This window comes from Anopheles merus, unplaced genomic scaffold (assembly GCF_017562075.2).
Source record: "Anopheles merus strain MAF unplaced genomic scaffold, AmerM5.1 LNR4000015, whole genome shotgun sequence".
In the NCBI taxonomy this organism is placed as follows: Eukaryota; Metazoa; Arthropoda; class Insecta; order Diptera; family Culicidae; genus Anopheles; species Anopheles merus.
Window position 1 is genome coordinate 220001 of NW_024427595.1, and position 21278 is coordinate 241278.

The window sequence follows — 21278 nt, forward strand, 5'->3', positions numbered from 1 at the left end:
ATGCACAGGGGCCGGTACGAGCTGCTCAATCCTGGGGGTTTTCCTGGCTTCGGGATGAGTACAAGGCGCTGCCTCTTCCACGCTGCAGGAAACGTGCCGTTAGCGAGGCAGTCCTGGTACAACGCTGTGAAAACCCCCGTATGCTCGAGGATGGCTGCTTTCACCGCCGCATTCGGGATACCGTCGAGTCCCGGGGCCTTTTTGTTGGCCATGCGGCGTGCGATGAGTTTGAGTTCATCGTCCGAGACATCTGTTACTGCTCCTGGCCGCTCCTCTCCCTCGATGATAGCCGCTTCTGGCCAGACGAGGGGCGGGTGCTGGGGGAAGAGATCGGACACAATGTGTTCGAGCCTGTCCCGCTCCGTCTCGGGTGGCGTCCGTCCACCACGGAGGTGGGACAGAACGACGAGATATCCGGCTCCGAACACATTCTCTTCGGCGATGTCGATCAGCTCCTGGAACGAGTTCCGCTTGCTGGCCTTAATCGCCTTCCCCAGCTCCGCCCTCGCTGTACGATGTTGTGCTGCGGCGATGCTCCGCTCTTGCAGGTCGCTGGTCTGCTGCATTCGATCACGGGCGCGTTCGCAGTTCTCTCGCAGCAGCCTGAGCAGCGGCGTCCACCAGAACAGGTCACGATGGGGGTCACTGTGCGACGTTGTAACCCGCTGCATCGTTTTGTCGCACGCGGCGAGCATGATCTCGACCATGCGTTCATGACTCACCGCCCGTTCTGAGAACCGCTCGTCCAGCAGCGTCGACAGGAAGGCTCGCTGCGAGAACTGCGTCGCCTTGTAACGCCTACCCGCGTGTCGAATGCGTCCCTGCTGTCTTCTCGATGGTGGTGGAGGCTCGTTTGCGACGGGAACTGTGGTGCCGACTGTGTACGTGATGTACCGGTGGTCGGAATACGAGTACTCACCGCACACGTTCCACGTTCCCGGCTGCGCGATGGTTGGTGTCGCAAACGCTACATCGACGATGCTTGCTGTTGCCGCTCCGTTGCCGTCAAAGGTGTTCGTCGTGCCCTGGTTTAAAACCACCAGGTCTAGCTGCTGTATGGCGCTAAACAGCTCTTCCCCCCTCTCGCTGTTGCGCTCGCTTCCCCATTCCACATGCCAGGCGTTGAAGTCGCCGGCTATCACGACTTGTGAATGGGTAAGCGCTTCGAGCTGCACCGCTTCGATGAAGCGCTCGAACTCGTCGGTAGGCTGACGAGGTGGTGCGTAGCAGCTGAGGAATGTGGTGCCGCCGATCTCGGCAGCGACGAGTCCCGGTGTGTTGCTGCACCAAATTCTCTGTAGGGGAAGCGACCCAGTAGCGACGATGGCGACCTTTTTTGAGCAGTCAAAGGCCCATCGACCGTTGTTAACAGGCGGCCGATACAGCTCCGACAGCAGCAGCACGTCCACTTTCTTCTCTCGGGCAGTTTGGAGGGCAATATCCTGGGCCCTCTCCCCTCTGCCCAAGTTGACCTGCATTACTCGCAGTTGTGGGGTCATTGTGGAGCCGACCGGGCGCAGTCAGGGTGTCCAATTGTGTGTGGACCACCGCACTTGAGGCACTTTAGCTGAGAAGTGCATACTTTCGCCATGTGCCCAACGACGCCGCAGCGTATACACATGTTTTGCCGATCGTCGGGTGAGCGGCAGTCATGGGCCCGGTGACCCAGCTCGAGGCAGCGATAGCAGCGCACACGCTCTCGAGGGGTCGGTGGCGCGGCTCTGATTTTGCTGACGCAAAAGCCCAGCTTAATCTTAGTGCCGTCGAGTTCCTTCGCAAACTTCGCGGGCAGTCGCACGTGCGCGCGTTGGGTGCCATCCGTCATCTTTGTCATCGTTGTGGACACAATTCCCGCTCCCGACTCGAACTTGCTGTCGAGCAGCGAAGTCAAATCGTCTTCTCGGGCAAGCGGGTCGACGTCATGGACGACAACTGTCGTCATTTCTGTGACGTGCCGGCACACTCCAGCACTGCCCACGATGGCTCGAACCTGTTGCAGCATATACTGCGCATTCGCCTTGCGGCTTAGCGTGAGTCGCAGCAACGCCTTACTGGTGCGACGGCCCAGGACGACGTGGTCCTTAAGCGGCTTGTACCGCTCGTCAGTCCTGACTGCCGTTTGAACAAGCAGCAAGAGGCTCTCCCAGTCCTGACCTTCGTTGGGCGAAACCTCAATAAGCTCGGGCTTGGCCGGCTTTCGCTGCTGTGTTCGCTGTTGCTGGGGTCGCTGCTGCTGTTGACGCTGCTGCTGTGGACGCTGTTGCTGTGGACGCTGTTGCTGCTGCTGCGGCTGCTGCGGCTGTTGCTGCTGGTGCTGCGAGCACTGCTGCTGCTGTCGCTGCTGCCGGAGCTGTGGTGGGACATAGCGCTCACCTTGCTGCTGCTGCTGTTGCTGCTGCTGCTGCTGCTGCTGCTGCTGCTGCTGTTGCTGCGGTTGGCGTTGCCGCTGGGACGGGTGGCCTCTTACCACCGTTGTCCAAAGCTGCTGCTGCGGTTGCTGCTGCTGCTGTTGTTGTTGCAGCTGCTGCTGTTGCTGCTGCAGTCGTGGGGGAAGCTGCTGCTGCCTCTGTTCGCGTCGAGGCAAACTTTGCTGCTGCTGCTGCTGTTGCTGCTGCTGCTGCTGCTGCTGCTGCTGCTGCTGCTGCTGCTGCTGCTGCTGCTGCTGCTGCTGCTGCTGCTGCTGACGCTGCTGCTGCTGCTGCTGCTGCTGCTGACGCTGACGCTGCTGCTGACGCTGCTGCTGCTGCTGCTGCTGCTGTTGCTGCTGCTGCTGCTGCTGCTGCTGCTGCTGCTGCTGCTGCTGCTGCTGCTGCTGCTGCTGCTGCTGCTGCTGCTGCTGCTGCTGCCGTTCTCGTTCGCGCTTCCTCAGCCGCTGTTGGCGCTTCCGGGCCGTTTCCCGGTTACCGCCTTGCCCCGACGACTGCTGGAGGGTTGCGTTCGCTGCAGTCTGCAGCTCAAGCACCGAACGAGTGCCCGTGAGCAGCAGCTCGTTCTCGCGGCGGAGTGCCGCGTTTTCCTCGCGGCAAAGTCGCAGCTCCTCCAGCGCCGTCGTTAGCTGGGCGCCGATGCTTTGAAGCTGTGCCATCAGCAGGGCACAACTTCCCGCGTCGATGGGCCCAGCAACTACCGCGTTGCCCGGGACAGGGGATGCCGTTGGTGTTGGCTGTGCTGCTGCTGGTGGCTCCAGGTCCATGGCCGCCTCCGCTGCCTCACACTCCGACGCGGGTTCCGGCATCGCGATGATGGTGCTATTCAGCTCGTCGTCGTCGCTTGAATAGCACACATCCATCATCGGTGTGGCCGGGCGCTCGATGGGTTGTGGCTGCATCACAGCCACCGACCCTTTTCTTGACCGCAACTGGTACGGCCCACTCACTTGTGGGGGTTGGGCCTCGTCGCCCATCCCCTGCGTTGTTGAATCACTTTCCCGTTCGTGCGCGCACCTCTTTATACGAGGGTATGGACGCAGCCCGTCGCACTCTGCGTTGAACGCGCGACACGAAACGATACACTACACTCAAGGCTGGCAACACTGCCGCAAGCGTTTTCGACCAAGCTGGCCACACTGCTGGGTAGCCGGGCAAGTGCCAATGTCAGCAAACACTTGCCCGTTCAGCTGGGGCTACCCGTTTCGGAGTGGTGCACAGTTGAAATTTTGGCCACCGGTCAAAAACTGGCAACCCTGAAACGGCCGAAAATGGCCACGATGGCAGCACTGGCAGATAGCCGGGGCGATGCTGATTCCAGCGAGCACTTGCCCGTCCGGATCCGTCCAGTGGTTCCAGAGATAGACCAATTTTAATTTTGACAGGTGGCGCCCTCTAGTACTTTGGTGGTGCAGTTAGACGTCACGAAACTGGAAATTGCACTGTTCGCTTATTTACCGTCCGATTTGGACGTCCGGGTAGTCCAGACAAGCCGAATTTCCCCGCGCACCCGTTACACACGTCTCCTGAATTTTTCCGATTTTCCCGGAAAAGTTATTCCGGAAAAACACTATTTTTCGTGGAAAATCGCTCGTAACTTTTCACAGGCTTTTCCGATCCGCGATTTTCACACACCGGCGAGTTGGTCTTTCACGGCCCTACCGTTTGGCGTTGGAATTTTCCGGATCGGGCAATTTTCCGACGAGATATGGCCGGAAAAGCGCGTGCACATACACTTTTTTGTTTTTCCGATTTTCCGGAAAATTTTTGGCATGCGCCCAGAGGACGGCGGCTCCGCGAGTTACCAACAAAAATTTTCCAAATCGGCCCACAATTTTCCAACTTACGGCACTTTTTGGGTTTGCACTGTATGCCTGTGACGTCACGCCCCGTACGGCCGTTGCTGACGTCACAGCAAATGACCGTTGGTCAAGGGGGGGGCAGCCGCTGACGTCACAGCCGTTGACCGTTGGTCCAGGGGGGGCAAGATTTTCGTCCAAGCCCGGCCGGCACGTGCCAAGGTCAACCAAGGGCAAAACTTTGCGCAAACACGTCTGGACGAACCGTATATTGTGTACACTTTACTATAGGAAAAACTACCACCCGCGATCCTGGTCGTAATTTTCCACGGATTTTCACCACACTAACACTCGTCAACGGGGCTCGTCAGCCCGCGTCTTTTGACGTATTTTTTGTAAAAATCCGTTCACTTTTAGGCACTTTTTTAAATACTTAAGTATTTAATTTATACACTTTTTGCACTCCTAATAACTTTGTCAAACTTCATTTCGCGCGGACACTCGATACGTCGTTGAAATTGTCTTGCCAAGACGCTTCGAACGAAATGTCGTTTTCGAAAATCGGACCACTTTTCACAAAGTTAGTAAAATCGCCACTCAAAAAGTTCACTAACTTTTTAACACACTTTTTCAACAAACTGAGTATGCCACTTTGTTAAACTACTTGGCCCCGACTCAGATTTCGATTTTCATCAAAATCGGCCCAGTAGTTTTCGCGCGGTGCAACTTCAAAGTTTCCATCAAAACTTATACACTTTTTGAACAATTCGCCAAATTCTTTACACTTCCATAACTTTTTTGTTTATGGACCAATCTGGGCGTTCGACCACTCGCCAGAAAGGTATTTAGGCGACGCACACGTTGGTGTTTTTTCCGATTCGGTTGGCCACATACTTTTCATTATATTTCGAAAAAACACTTAAAAAAGTTGTATAACTCTTAATATAAAATTCGGTTTTTCACTAAACCACCCGATATGGGTATCAAACGATAGGTAATAACGTCCCGCACCATTTAACACTTTGGTTGGGCGAATCTAACCAGCTTTTGCCAAGTTATTTTAGAAAAACCGCGTGCACACTCACTTTTTTGTTTATGAACTTTTTTCAAAAAAATTTTGCATATGGCCGGAGGACGGCGGCTCCGCGACTTATCAACAAAAATTTTCCAAATCGGTCCAAAACTTTTCCACTTATGGCACTTTTTTCACTTTTCACTATATGCCTGTGACGTCACGCCCCATACGGCCGTTGCTGACGTCACAGCAAATGACCGTTGGTCAAGGGGGGGCAGCCGCTGACGTCACAGCCGTTGACCGTTGGTCCAGGGGGGGCAAGATTTTCGTCCAAGCCCGGCCGGCACGTGCCAAGGTCAACCAAGGGCAAAATTTTGCGCAAACACGTCTGGACGAACCGTATATTGTGTACACTTTACTATAGGAAAAACTACCACCCGCGATCCTGGTCGTAATTTTCCACGGATTTTCACCACACTAACACTCGTCAACGGGGCTCGTCAGCCCGCGTCTTTTGACGTATTTTTTGTAAAAATCCGTTCACTTTTAGGCACACAGGGATAACTGGCTTGTGGCCGCCAAGCGTTCATAGCGACGTGGCTTTTTGATCCTTCGATGTCGGCTCTTCCTATCATTGTGAAGCAAAATTCACCAAGCGTAGGATTGTTCACCCTTTCAAGGGAACGTGAGCTGGGTTTAGACCGTCGTGAGACAGGTTAGTTTTACCCTACTGGTGTGTGCTTATAGTCGCTATCTTAACGGAATTCCTGTGCAGTACGAGAGGAACCACAGGTACGGACCACTGGCTCAATACTAGTCCGACCGGACTTTGGTATGACGCTACGTCCGCTGGATTATGCCTGAACGCCTCTAAGGTCGTAGCCAATCCGAGCTGATAGCGCTTCTCAAACCCATTAGGTGTTCGGAAGCTAGCGGGCCTAACAACCCTCTGAGATCCGTTGGAGTCTGCCTTCGCAGCCCGGCGTCTCATCCCGCTATACCTAGGCCGCAATGAGTGGAGTTCGCTGCACGTGTTAGTACCGTAACTGGGAACGCCGTTGGCTTGAGCTCTGCCCAACGTGGATATACCTAGTTTCGACACCTATCAACCGCCCGCAAACGACGGGACTTCAGGCTGGGAGCTGCGAGTTGTAGAGATGCGTTCGCATCGATCCTCTCAGGCGACCCATGCTTGGTGGTTTGTCCGTGTGCCCCTTCCTCGATGTGCGCAAGCGCGTCTTGGTCTGGGGACCACGTCGACACAGGGGATACTTTTGTGAGAGCAAGAGTGTACTTGGTTGAGTGTAGCAAGGGATTGCGTGCCCCTTCCTCGATGGCGTATTTAACCATCTTGGTCTGGGGACCGTGGTACCGTGCTCTGGTGAAGCTTGGTGCGTGCTCCTTCCTTGTCAGACGAGTGACTTGACTTGGTCTGGAGACCGTTCCTTTACACTAGTGGACAAGAGTTGGCTCCTTCTCCGTGTCAGACGAGTGACTTGACCATGGTATGGAGCGGGACACGTAACACTGGTGAGCTTGTCAGCGTGCCTCCTTCTCGACTTGATTGTCTTGATGTGAGGACCGTGCGACCCACACCAGTACAGTCATACGGACTACCCATACCCTAGCGTTGAAGCTTGGCTACCTTCATCGTCAAGGGAGTGGGTTGGTCACTGGTGAAGCTTGGTGCGTGCTCCTTCCTTGTCAGACGAGTGACTTGACTTGGTCTGGAGACCGTTCCTTTACACTAGTGGACAAGAGTTGGCTCCTTCCGTGTCAGACGAGTGACTTGACCATGGTATGGAGCGGGACACGTAACACTAGTGAGCTTGTCGGCGTGCCTCCTTCTTGACTTGATTGTCTTGATGTGAGGACCGTGCGACCCACACCAGTACGTATACTGTACACTCATTATGGCTCTACCTTGTCCTGTTCATGAAGTGCTTAATGCAGCCATGGACTAGGTAATGGGTACTGGTGAAGCTTGACTTAGGCTCCTTCCTTGTCAGACGAGTGACTTGACTTGGTCTGGAGACTAAGGCTTTACATTGGTGGACATGCATCGTGCTCCTAGCTTGTCAGACGAGTGACTTGACATGCTGTGGAGAAGGTTGCTTAACACTGATGAGCTTGTCGGCGTGCCTCCTTCTTGACTTGATTGTCTCGATGTGAGGACCGTGCGGACCACACCAGTGAGTCATATAAGTACACTCGTAGTAAGCTTTTGTTCACCTTGTCTGGTCTGTGTTGTGCTCGACCGCCTTCACAGACAATGGACTTGGTGGATACTGGTGAAGCTTGGTGCAGGCTCCTTCCTTGTCAGACGAGCGACTTGACTTGGTCTGGAGACTGTTCCTTTACATTAGTGGACATGTGTCGTGCTTCTTCCTTGTCAGACGAGTGACTTGACATAGGTTGGAGATGGACGCGTAACACTAATGAGCTTGTCGTCGTTCCTCCTTCTTGACTTGATTGTCTTGATGCGAGGAACGTGCAGACCACACCAGTAAGCTTACATGCTCTCGTTACAAGTTGTATATGTTGACCCGTTTGGGCCGGTTGCCTTGCGCATGATGATGTTGACCATGTTTGGTTAACGTGTCGTGTGTCGAGGTGGTCGGTCTTGGTAGTAGGATGTCTTGTGCATGGCGTGTTGACCTCGTCGGTCGATGTGTCGTGTACGAGATGACCTACTTGCCCGTCGGTTGTCCAAGTTGTATGATGTGTTGACTTAGTCGACGTGTCATGTGCTTGGATGATTGGCGTACGGGTCATGTATGGTGTACTTCCTTCGGTTGAAGGGATGTACTAGTACATACTTGTATTAATTGTTTATTTCACGATCTGGTCTTTTGATTGGATCGTGAAAAAACGCTAAGTCCAAGAATCCTGAACTCGAGAGGAAAGCGCTGATGGCAACCTTTTTGACAGGACGTCCCTAGAAAACGGCTTTTTCCTTTTCGGCATTAAGTGGCATGTTTAACGTGGCTAGAACATCAATTATCCTGCAAATGGCACTCAAGCTTGGCAAAAGTCTCGAAACACTCCTATCTTGACGCACCGGCAACCGTAACACGATGCAAAACAAATTGCACGAGCTACTGATACTTGTACCATGCACGGTACACGGTTCCGAAAATTACGCCTGAAAGTATGCAATTTGGTGCTACCCTAGGGAACTTGTATGGGGAAGCCTACCTACGCGTGTCGCACGTTGCAAGTTGCATGGTCGTCGATCAGAGGCATGCAAAAGCACCTATCTAGGGGAATTACTCTACGTTCTAGTAGCTAGTGCGATTTTCCGGTCCAGCACGGCAGTACGCCTGCATGCATACAATCCATGTACCAACCATGTACCTAGGCGTTGGTCAGTAGCTTTTGGCGCCACATGGAGAAAGTATTCGAGTTCAGATTTCTGGGACTTAGCGTATTTTTCAAAACTATTAATGGAAATTGAACTATAAATGGGTCTCAAGCTAGGCGTTGGTCAGTAGCTTTTGGCGCCACATGGAGAAAGTATTCGAGTTCAGATTTCTGGGACTTAGCGTATTTTTCAAAACTATTAATGGAAATTAAACTATAAATGGGTCTCAAGCTAGGCGTTGGTCAGTAGCTTTTGGCGCCACATGGAGGAAGTATTCGAGTTCAGATTTCTGGGACTTAGCGTATTTTTCAAAACTATTAATGGAAATTAAACTATAAATGGGTCACAAGCTAGGCGTTGCTCAGTAGCTTTTGGCGCCACATGGAGGAAGTATTCGAGTTCAGATTTCTGGGACTTAGCGTATTTTTCAATCTTATTAAACCGAATCAAACATAAAAATGATGAAACCTACACGACGTTCCTAGGTTATGGACGAAAAGTGACGATTTAGTGCCGGTCAGGATAGCCGTGCACCAAAATTGTGTACCGATCAGGGAAAGTACAACACGGAGGGCGCAGCCCGAGCGTACGCGTTCATGGATGTCCATGTTGGTACAAGTTGCCGGTCAGGATAGCCGTGCACCAAAATTGTGTACCGATCAGGGAAAGTACAACACGGAGGGCGCAGCCCGAGCGTACGCGTTCATGGATGTCCATGTTGGTACAAGTTGCCGGTCAGGATAGCCGTGCACCAAAATTGTGTACCGATCAGGGAAAGTACAACACGGAGGGCGCAGCCCGAGCGTACGCGTTCATGGATGTCCATGTTGGTACACATGCACCAAAATTGTGTACCGATCAGGGAAAGTACAACACGGAGGGCGCAGCCCGAGCGTACGCGTTCATGGATGTCCATGTTGGTACACATGCACCAAAATTGTGTACCGATCAGGGAAAGTACACTACGTACGCGTTCATGGATGTCCATGTTGGTACAAGTTGCCGGTCAGGATAGCCGTGCACCAAAATTGTGTACCGATCAGGGAAAGTACAACACGGAGGGCGCAGCCCGAGCGTACGCGTTCATGGATGTCCATGTTGGTACACATGCACCAAAATTGTGTACCGATCAGGGAAAGTACACTACGTACGCGTTCATGGATGTCCATGTTGGTACAAGTTGCCGGTCAGGATAGCCGTGCACCAAAATTGTGTACCGATCAGGGAAAGTACAACACGGAGGGCGCAGCCCGAGCGTACGCGTTCATGGATGTCCATGTTGGTACAATCTACATGTACGTACCTAGTTTTTGTGTCAAAAGTTGCAATAAAGTGCTTGTATGCTTAAAATGCTTATCTCAACCGGTCACCTTTTGGCCTGCCCTTTTATAGACAGAAACCTAGAAAGATACGCCCGAGGGCGGTAGCCCGAGGGCGAAACTCGCGATTTTTGTGTTTTTCCATTCGCCCGGGACGACGAAATGAGCTCTGTGCACATCGTGCCGAAAACTGTCTTCTCCACCTTTGTTTTTGTCCGTCTGATCATAAAATCACCCTTATTTGTGTACCATTTGGAGTGCGCAGCCCAAACGTACGCGTTAATGTTAATGTTTGTATACACTACATGTATGTTCCTAGGATTTGGTAATTGAGTCAAACACACAATTCCCCGACCGTCGCGGACACCATTCTTGGACAGAAGTCCTAGTACGTAGAGTACTTTCCCTAGGTATGTGCCCGTTCGTGACTATCGTTGCGTGCATACGGACACGCTTGGGTATGTTTACCATACAAGGTTTACTAGGGAAACCTGCTTGCTCGACCATTGCCCTCCCGTCGCGGACACCATTCTTGGACAGAAGTCCTAGTACGTAGAGTACTTTCCCTAGGTATGTGCCCGTTCGTGACTATCGTTGCGTGCATACGGACACGCTTGGGTATGTTTACCATACAAGGTTTACTAGGGAAACCTGCTTGCTCGACCATTGCCCTCCCGTCGCGGACACCATTCTTGGACAGAAGTCCTAGTACGTAGAGTACTTTCCCTAGGTATGTGCCCGTTCGTGACTATCGTTGCGTGCATACGGACACGCTTGGGTATGTTTACCATACAAGGTTTACTAGGGAAACCTGCTTGCTCGACCATTGCCCTCCCGTCGCGGACACCATTCTTGGACAGAAGTCCTAGTACGTAGAGTACTTTCCCTAGGTATGTGCCCGTTCGTGACTATCGTTGCGTGCATACGGACACGCTTGGGTATGTTTACCATACAAGGTTTACTAGGGAAACCTGCTTGCTCGACCATTGCCCTCCCGTCGCGGACACCATTCTTGGACAGAAGTCCTAGTACGTAGAGTACTTTCCCTAGGTATGTGCCCGTTCGTGACTATCGTTGCGTGCATACGGACACGCTTGGGTATGTTTACCATACAAGGTTTACTAGGGAAACCTGCTTGCTCGACCATTGCCCTCCCGTCGCGGACACCATTCTTGGACAGAAGTCCTAGTACGTAGAGTACTTTCCCTAGGTATGTGCCCGTTCGTGACTATCGTTGCGTGCATACGGACACGCTTGGGTATGTTTACCATACAAGGTTTACTAGGGAAACCTGCTTGCTCGACCATTGCCCTCCCGTCGCGGACACCATTCTTGGACAGAAGTCCTAGTACGTAGAGTACTTTCCCTAGGTATGTGCCCGTTCGTGACTATCGTTGCGTGCATACGGACACGCTTGGGTATGTTTACCATACAAGGTTTACTAGGGAAACCTGCTTGCTCGACCATTGCCCTCCCGTCGCGGACACCATTCTTGGACAGAAGTCCTAGTACGTAGAGTACTTTCCCTAGGTATGTGCCCGTTCGTGACTATCGTTGCGTGCATACGGACACGCTTGGGTATGTTTACCATACAAGGTTTACTAGGGAAACCTGCTTGCTCGACCATTGCCCTCCCGTCGCGGACACCATTCTTGGACAGAAGTCCTAGTACGTAGAGTACTTTCCCTAGGTATGTGCCCGTTCGTGACTATCGTTGCGTGCATACGGACACGCTTGGGTATGTTTACCATACAAGGTTTACTAGGGAAACCTGCTTGCTCGACCATTGCCCTCCCGTCGCGGACACCATTCTTGGACAGAAGTCCTAGTACGTAGAGTACTTTCCCTAGGTATGTGCCCGTTCGTGACTATCGTTGCGTGCATACGGACACGCTTGGGTATGTTTACCATACAAGGTTTACTAGGGAAACCTGCTTGCTCGACCATTGCCCTCCCGTCGCGGACACCATTCTTGGACAGAAGTCCTAGTACGTAGAGTACTTTCCCTAGGTATGTGCCCGTTCGTGACTATCGTTGCGTGCATACGGACACGCTTGGGTATGTTTACCATACAAGGTTTACTAGGGAAACCTGCTTGCTCGACCATTGCCCTCCCGTCGCGGACACCATTCTTGGACAGAAGTCCTAGTACGTAGCGTTCTTTATTGTACTTGATCAGTTTGTATTGCCTTCGCTTTGTTCCATCGACACTTGCTACTGCTCACTAAGGGGTTTTTGTTTGTGATGTGTACGATAAGCCACCGTCTATCCTATCCGGCACTTTATCAACACTTTTCACCCAAGTCATAGGAACGTAGTGTACTTTCCCTGATCGGTACACAATTTTGGTGCACGGCTATCCTGACCGGCAACTTGTACCAACATGGACATCCATGAACGCGTACGCTCGGGCTGCGCCCTCCGTGTTGTACTTTCCCTGATCGGTACACAATTTTGGTGCACGGCTATCCTGACCGGCAACTTGTACCAACATGGACATCCATGAACGCGTACGCTCGGGCTGCGCCCTCCGTGTTGTACTTTCCCTGATCGGTACACAATTTTGGTGCACGGCTATCCTGACCGGCAACTTGTACCAACATGGACATCCATGAACGCGTACGCTCTGGATGTTAGAAGTATAGATATCTTTCTAATGCTTTTCTAATGAAGAATATGGATGTTAGAAGTATAGATATCTTTCTAATGCTTTTCTAATGAAGAATCTGGATGTGAGAAGTATAGATATCTTTCTAATGCTTTTCTAATGAAGAATATGGATGTTAGAAGTATAGATTTCTTTCTAATGCTTTTCTAATGAAGAATATGGATGTTAGAAGTATAGATATCTTTCTAATGCTTTTCTAATGCAAGAATCTGGATGTTAGAAGTATAGATATCTTTCTAATGCTTTTCTAATGAAGAATATGGATGTTAGAAGTATAGATATCTTTCTAATGCTTTTCTAATGAAGAATCTGGATGTGAGAAGTATAGATATCTTTCTAATGCTTTTCTAATGAAGAATATGGATGTTAGAAGTATAGATATCTTTCTAATGCTTTTCTAATGAAGAATCTGGATGTTAGAAGTATAGATATCTTTCTAATGCTTTTCTAATGAAGAATATGGATGTTAGAAGTATAGATATCTTTCTAATGCTTTTCTAATGAAGAATCTGGATGTTAGAAGTATAGATATCTTTCTAATGCTTTTCTAATGAAGAATATGGATGTTAGAAGTATAGATATCTTTCTAATGCTTTTCTAATGAAGAATATGGATGTTAGAAGTATAGATATCTTTCTAATGCTTTTCTAATGAAGAATATGGATGTTAGAAGTATAGATTTCTTTCTAATGCTTTTCTAATGAAGAATATGGATGTTAGAAGTATAGATATCTTTCTAATGCTTTTCTAATGAAGAATATGGATGTTAGAAGTATAGACATCCATGAACGCGTACGCTCGGGCTGCGCCCTCCGTGTTGTACTTTCCCTGATCGGTACACAATTTTGGTGCACGGCTATCCTGACCGGCAACTTGTACCAACATGGACATCCATGAACGCGTACGCTCTGGATGTTAGAAGTATAGATATCTTTCTAATGCTTTTCTAATGAAGAATATGGATGTTAGAAGTATAGATATCTTTCTAATGCTTTTCTAATGAAGAATCTGGATGTGAGAAGTATAGATATCTTTCTAATGCTTTTCTAATGAAGAATATGGATGTTAGAAGTATAGATATCTTTCTAATGCTTTTCTAATGAAGAATCTGGATGTTAGAAGTATAGATATCTTTCTAATGCTTTTCTAATGAAGAATATGGATGTTAGAAGTATAGATATCTTTCTAATGCTTTTCTAATGAAGAATCTGGATGTTAGAAGTATAGATATCTTTCTAATGCTTTTCTAATGAAGAATATGGATGTAAGAAGTATAGATATCTTTCTAATGCTTTTCTAATGAAGAATATGGATGTTAGAAGTATAGATATCTTTCTTATGCTTTTCTAATGAAGATAATGGATGTTAGAAGTATAGATATCTTTCTAATGCTTTTCTAATGAAGAATATGGATGTTAGAAGTATAGATATCTTTCTAATGCTTTTCTAATGAAGAATATGGATGTTAGAAGTATAGATATCTTTCTAATGCTTTTCTAATGAAGAATATGGATGTTAGAAGTATAGATATCTTTCTAATGCTTTTCTAATGAAGAATATGGATGTTAGAAGTATAGATATCTTTCTAATGCTTTTCTAATGCAAGAATCTGGATGTTAGAAGTATAGATATCTTTCTAATGCTTTTCTAATGAAGAATATGGATGTTAGAAGTATAGATATCTTTCTAATGCTTTTCTAATGAAGAATATGGATGTTAGAAGTATAGATATCTTTCTAATGCTTTTCTAATGAAGAATATGGATGTTAGAAGTATAGATATCTTTCTAATGCTTTTCTAATGCAAGAATCTGGATGTTAGAAGTATAGATATCTTTCTTATGCTTTCCTAATGAAGAATATGGATGTTAGAAGTATAGATATCTTTCTAATGCTTTTCTAATGAAGAATATGGATGTTAGAAGTATAGATATCTTTCTAATGCTTTTCTAATGAAGAATATGGATGTTAGAAGTATAGATATCTTTCTAATGCTTTTCTAATGAAGAATATGGATGTTAGAAGTATAGATATCTTTCTAATGCTTTTCTAATGAAGAATATGGATGTTAGAAGTATAGATATCTTTCTAATGCTTTTCTAATGCAAGAATCTGGATGTTAGAAGTATAGATATCTTTCTTATGCTTTCCTAATGAAGAATATGGATGTTAGAAGTATAGATATCTTTCTAATGCTTTTCTAATGAAGAATATGGATGTTAGAAGTATAGATATCTTTCTAATGCTTTTCTAATGAAGAATATGGATGTTAGAAGTATAGATATCTTTCTAATGCTTTTCTAATGAAGAATATGGATGTTAGGAGTATAGATATCTTTCTAATGCTTTTCTAATGAAGAATCTGGATGTTAGAAGTATAGATATCTTTCTAATGCTTTTCTAATGAAGAATATGGATGTTAGAAGTATAGATATCTTTCTAATGCTTTTCTAATGAAGAATCTGGATGTTAGAAGTATAGATATCTTTCTAATGCTTTTCTAATGAAGAATATGGATGTTAGAAGTATAGATATCTTTCTAATGCTTTTCTAATGAAGAATATGGATGTTAGAAGTATAGATATCTTTCTAATGCTTTTCTTATGAAGAATATGGATGTAAGAAGTATAGATATCTTTCTAATGCTTTTCTAATGAAGAATATGGATGTTAGAAGTATAGATATATTTCTAATGCTTTTCTAATGAAGAATATGGATGTTAGAAGTATAGATATCTTTCTAATGCTATTCTAATGCAAGAATCTGGATGTTAGAAGTATAGATATCTTTCTAATGCTTTTCTAATGAAGAATATGGATGTTAGAAGTATAGATATCTTTCTAATGCTATTCTAATGCAAGAATCTTGATGTAAGAAGTATAGATATCTTTCTAATGCTTTTCTAATGCAAGAATCTGGATGTTAGAAGTATAGATTTCTTTCTAATGCTTTTCTAATGAAGAATATGGATGTTAGAAGTATATATATCTTTCTAATGCTTTTCTAATGAAGCATATGGATGTTAGAAAAATAGATATCTTTCTAATGCTTTCCCTGATCGGTACACAATTTTGGTGCACGGCTATCCTGACCGGCAACTTGTACCAACATGGACATCCATGAACGCGTACGCTCTGGATGTTAGAAGTATAGATATCTTTCTAATGCTTTTCTAATGAAGAATATGGATGTTAGAAGTATAGATATCTTTCTAATGCTTTTCTAATGCAAGAATCTGGATGTTAGAAGTGTAGATATCTTTCTAATGCTTTTCTAATGAAGAATCTGGATGTTAGAAGTATAGATATCTTTCTAATGCTTTTCTAATGAAGAATCTGGATGTTAGAAGTATAGATATATTTCTAATGCTTTTCTAATGCAAGAAGCTGGATGTTAGAAGTATAGATATCTTTCTAATGCTTTTCAAATGCAAGAATCTGGATGTTAGAAGTATAGATATCTTTCTAATGCTTTTCTAATGAAGAATATGGATGTTAGAAGTATAGATATCTTTCTAATGCTTTTCTAATGAAGAATCTGGATGTTAGAAGTATAGATATCTTTCTAATGCTTTTCTAATGAAGAATATGGATGTTAGAAGTATAGATATCTTTCTAATGCTTTTCTAATGAAGAATATGGATGTTAGAAGTATAGATATCTTTCTAATGCTTTTCTAATGAAGAATATGGATGTTAGAAGTATAGATATATTTCTAATGCTTTTCTAATGAAGAATATGGATGTAAGAAGTATAGATTTCTTTCTAATGCTTTTCTAATGAAGAATCTGGATGTTAGAAGTATAGATATCTTTCTCATGCTTTTCTAATGAAGAATATGGATGTTAGAAGTATAGATATCTTTCTAATGCTTTTCTAATGAAGAATCTGGATGTTAGAAGTATAGATATCTTTCTAATGCTTTTCTAATGAAGAATATGGATGTTAGAAGTATAGATATCTTTCTAATGCTTTTCTAATGAAGAATCTGGATGTTAGAAGTATAGATATCTTTCTAATGCTTTTCTAATGAAGAATCTGGATGTTAGAAGTATAGATATCTTTCTAATGCTTTTCTAATGAAGAATCTGGATGTTAGAAGTATAGATATCTTTCTAATGCTTTTCTAATGAAGAATATGGATGTTAGAAGTATAGATATCTTTCTAATGCTTTTCTAATGCAAGAATCTGGATGTTAGAAGTATAGATATCTTTCTAATGCTTTTCTAATGAAGAATATGGATGTTAGAAGTATAGATATCTTTCTAATGCTTTTCTAATGAAGAATATGGATGTTAGAAGTATAGATTTCTTTTAATGCTTTTCTAATGAAGAATATGGATGTTAGAAGTATAGATATCTTTCTAATGCTTTTCTAATGAAGAATATGGATGTTAGAAGTATAGATATCTTTCTAATGCTTTTCTAATGAAGAATATGGATGTTAGAAGTATAGATATCTTTCTAATGCTTTTCTAATGCAAGAATCTGGATGTTAGAAGTATAGATATCTTTCTAATGCTTTTCTAATGAAGAATATGGATGTTAGAAGTATAGATATCTTTCTAATGCTTTTCTAATGAAGAATATGGATGTTAGAAGTATAGATATCTTTCTAATGCTTTTCTAATGAAGAATATGGATGTTAGAAGTATAGATATCTTTCTAATGCTTTTCTAATGAAGAATATGGATGTTAGAAGTATAGATATCTTTCTAATGCTTTTCTAATGAAGAATCTGGATGTTAGAAGTATAGATATCTTTCTAATGCTTTTCTAATGAAGAATATGGATGTTAGAAGTATAGATATCTTTCTAATGCTTTTCTAATGCAAGAATCTGGATGTTAGAAGTATAGATATCTTTCTAATGCTTTTCTAATGAAGAATCTGGATGTTAGAAGTATAGATATCTTTCTAATGCTTTTCTAATGCAAGAATCTGGATGTTAGAAGTATAGATATCTTTCTAATGCTTTTCTAATGCAAGAATCTGGATGTTAGAAGTATAGATATCTTTCTAATGCTTTTCTAATGAAGAATATGGATGTTAGAAGTATAGATATCTTTCTAATGCTTTTCTAATGAAGAATATGGATGTTAGAAGTATAGATATCTTTCTAATGCTTTTCTAATGAAGAATCTGGATGTTAAAAGTATAGATATCTTTCTAATGCTTTTCTAATGCAAGAATCTGGATGTTAGAAGTATAGATATCTTTCTAATGCTTTTCTAATGAAGAATATGGATGTTAGAAGTATAGATATCTTTCTAATGCTTTTCTAATGAAGAATATGGATGTTAGAAGTATAGATATCTTTCTAATGCTTTTCTAATGAAGAATCTGGATGTTAGAAGTATAGATATCTTTCTAATGCTTTTCTAATGAAGAATATGGATGTTAGAAGTATAGATATCTTTCTAATGCTATTCTAATGAAGAATCTGGATGTTAGAAGTATAGATATCTTTCTAATGCTTTTCTAATGAAGAATCTGGATGTTAGAAGTATAGATTTCTTTCTAATGCTTTTCTAATGAAGAATATGGATGTTAGAAGTATAGATATCTTTCTAATGCTTTTCTAATGAAGCATATGGATGCTAGAAGTATAGATATCTTTCTAATGCTTTTCTAATCGGTAACAATTTGGTGCACGGCTATCCTGACCGGCAACTTTACCAACATGGACATCCATGAACGCGTATCTGGATGTTAGAAGTATAGATATCTTTCTAATGCTTTTCTAATGAAGAATATGGATGTTAGAAGTATAGATATCTTTCTAATGCTTTTCTAATGAAGAATATGGATGTTAGAAGTATAGATATATTTCTAATGCTTTTCTAATGAAGAATATGGATGTTAGAAGTATAGATATCTTTCTAATGCTTTTCAAATGAAGAATCTGGATGTTAGAAGTATAGATATCTTTCTAATGCTTTTCTAATGAAGAATATGGATGTTAGAAGTATAGATATCTTTCTAATGCTTTTCTAATGAAGAATCTGGATGTTAGAAGTATAGATATCTTTCTAATGCTTTTCTCATGAAGAATATGGATGTTAGAAGTATAGATATCTTTCTAATGCTTTTCTAATGAAGAATATGGATGTTAGAAGTATAGATATCTTTCTAATGCTTTTCTAATGAAGAATATGGATGTTAGAAGTATAGATATCTTTCTAATGCTTTTCTAATGAAGAATATGGATGTTAGAAGTATAGATATCTTTCTAATGCTTTTCTAATGAAGAATCTGGATGTTAGAAGTATAGATATCTTTCTAATGCTTTTCTAATGAAGAATATGGATGTTAGAAGTATAGATATCTTTCTAATGCTTTTCTAATGAATAATCTGGATGTTAGAAGTATAGATATCTTTCTAATGCTTTTCTAATGAAGAATATGGATGTTAGAAGTATAGATATCTTTCTAATGCTTTTCTAATGAAGAATATGGATGTTAGAAGTATAGATATCTTTCTAATGCTTTTCTAATGAAGAATCTGGATGTTAGAAGTATAGATATCTTTCTAATGCTTTTCTAATGAAGAATCTGGATGTTAGAAGTATAGATATCTTTCTAATGCTTTTCTAATGAATAATCTGGATGTTAGAAGTATAGATATCTTTCTAATGCTTTTCTAATGAAGAATATGGATGTTAGAAGTATAGATATCTTTCTAATGCTTTTCTAATGAAGAATATGGATGTTAGAAGTATAGACATCCATGAACGCGTACGCTCGGGCTGCGCCCTCCGTGTTGTACTTTCCCTGATCGGTACACAATTTTGGTGCACGGCTATCCTGACCGGCAACTTGTACCAACATGGACATCCATGAACGCGTACGCTCTGGATGTTAGAAGTATAGATATCTTTCTAATGCTTTTCTAATGCAGAATATGGATGTTAGAAGTATAGATTTCTTTCTAATGCTTTTCTAATGCAGAATATGGATGTTAGAAGTATAGATATCTTTCTAATGCTTTTCTAATGCAGAATATGGATGTTAGAAGTATAGATATCTTTCTAATGCTTTTCTAATGAAGAATATGGATGTTAGAAGTATAGATATCTTTCTAATGCTTTTCTAATGAAGAATATGGATGTTAGAAGTATAGATATCTTTCTAATGCTTTTCTAATGAAGAATCTGGATGTTAGAAGTATAGATATCTTTCTAATGCTTTTCTGATGCAAGAATCTGGATGTTAGAAGTATAGATATCTTTCTAATGCTTTTCTAATGAAGAATCTGGATGTTAAAAGTATAGATATCTTTCTAATGCTTTCCTAATGCAGAATATGGATGTTAGAAGTATAGATATCTTTCTAATGCTTTTCTAATGAAGAATCTGGATGTTAAAAGTATAGATATCTTTCTAATGCTTTTCTAATGAAGAATATGGATGTTAGAAGTATAGATATCTTTCTAATGCTTTTCTAATGAAGAATCTGGATGTTAAAAGTATAGATATCTTTCTAATGCTTTTCTAGTGAAGAATATGGATGTTAGAAGTATAGATTTCTTTCTAATGCTTTTCTAATGAAGAATATGGATGTTAGAAGTATAGATTTCTTTCTAATGCTTTTCTAATGAAGAATCTGGATGTTAGAAGTATAGATATCTTTCTAATGCTTTTCTAATGAAGAATATGGATGTTAGAAGTATAAATATCTTTCTAATGCTTTTCTAATGAAGAATATGGATGTTAGAAGTATAGATATCTTTCTAATGCTTTTCTAATGAAGAATCTGGATGTTAAAAGTATAGATATCTTTCTAATGCTTTTCTAATGAAGAATATGGATGTTAGAAGTATAGATATCTTTCTAATGCTTTTCTAATGAAGAATATGGATGTTAGAAGTATAGATATCTTTCTAATGCTTTTCTAATGAAGAATATGGATGTTAGAAGTATAGATATCTTTCTAATGCTTTTCCAATGAAGAATATGGATGTTAGAAGTATAGATATCTTTCTAATGCTTTTCTTATGAAGAATATGGATGTTTGAAGTATAGATATCTTTCTAATGCTTTTCCAATGAAGAATATGGATGTTAGAAGTATAGATATCTTTCTAATGCTTTTCTAATGAAGAATCTGGATGTTAGAAGTATAGATATCTTTCTAATGCTTTTCTAATAAAGAATATGGATGTTAGAAGTATAGATATCTTTCTAATGCTTTTCTAATGAAAAATATGGATGTTAGAAGTATAGATATCTTTCTAATGCTTTTCTAATGAAGAATATGGATGTTAGAAGTATAGATATCTTTCTAATGCTTTTCTAATGCAAGAATATGGATGTTAGAAGTATAGATATCTTTCTAATGCTTTTCTTATGAAGAATATGGATGTTTGAAGTATAGATATCTTTCTAATGCTTTTCAATGAAGAATATGGATGTTAGAAGTATAGATATCTTTCTAATGCTTTTCTAATGAAGAATATGGATGTTAGAAGTATAGATATCTTTCTAATGCTTTTCTAATGAAGAATATGGATGTTAGAAGTATAGATATCTTTCTAATGCTTTTCTAATGAAAAATATGGATGTTAGAAGTATAGATATCTTTCTAATTCTTTTCTAATGCTAGAATCTGGATATTAGAAGTATAGATATCTTTCTAATGCTTTTCTAATGAATAATATGGATGTTAGAAGTATAGATATCTTTCTAATG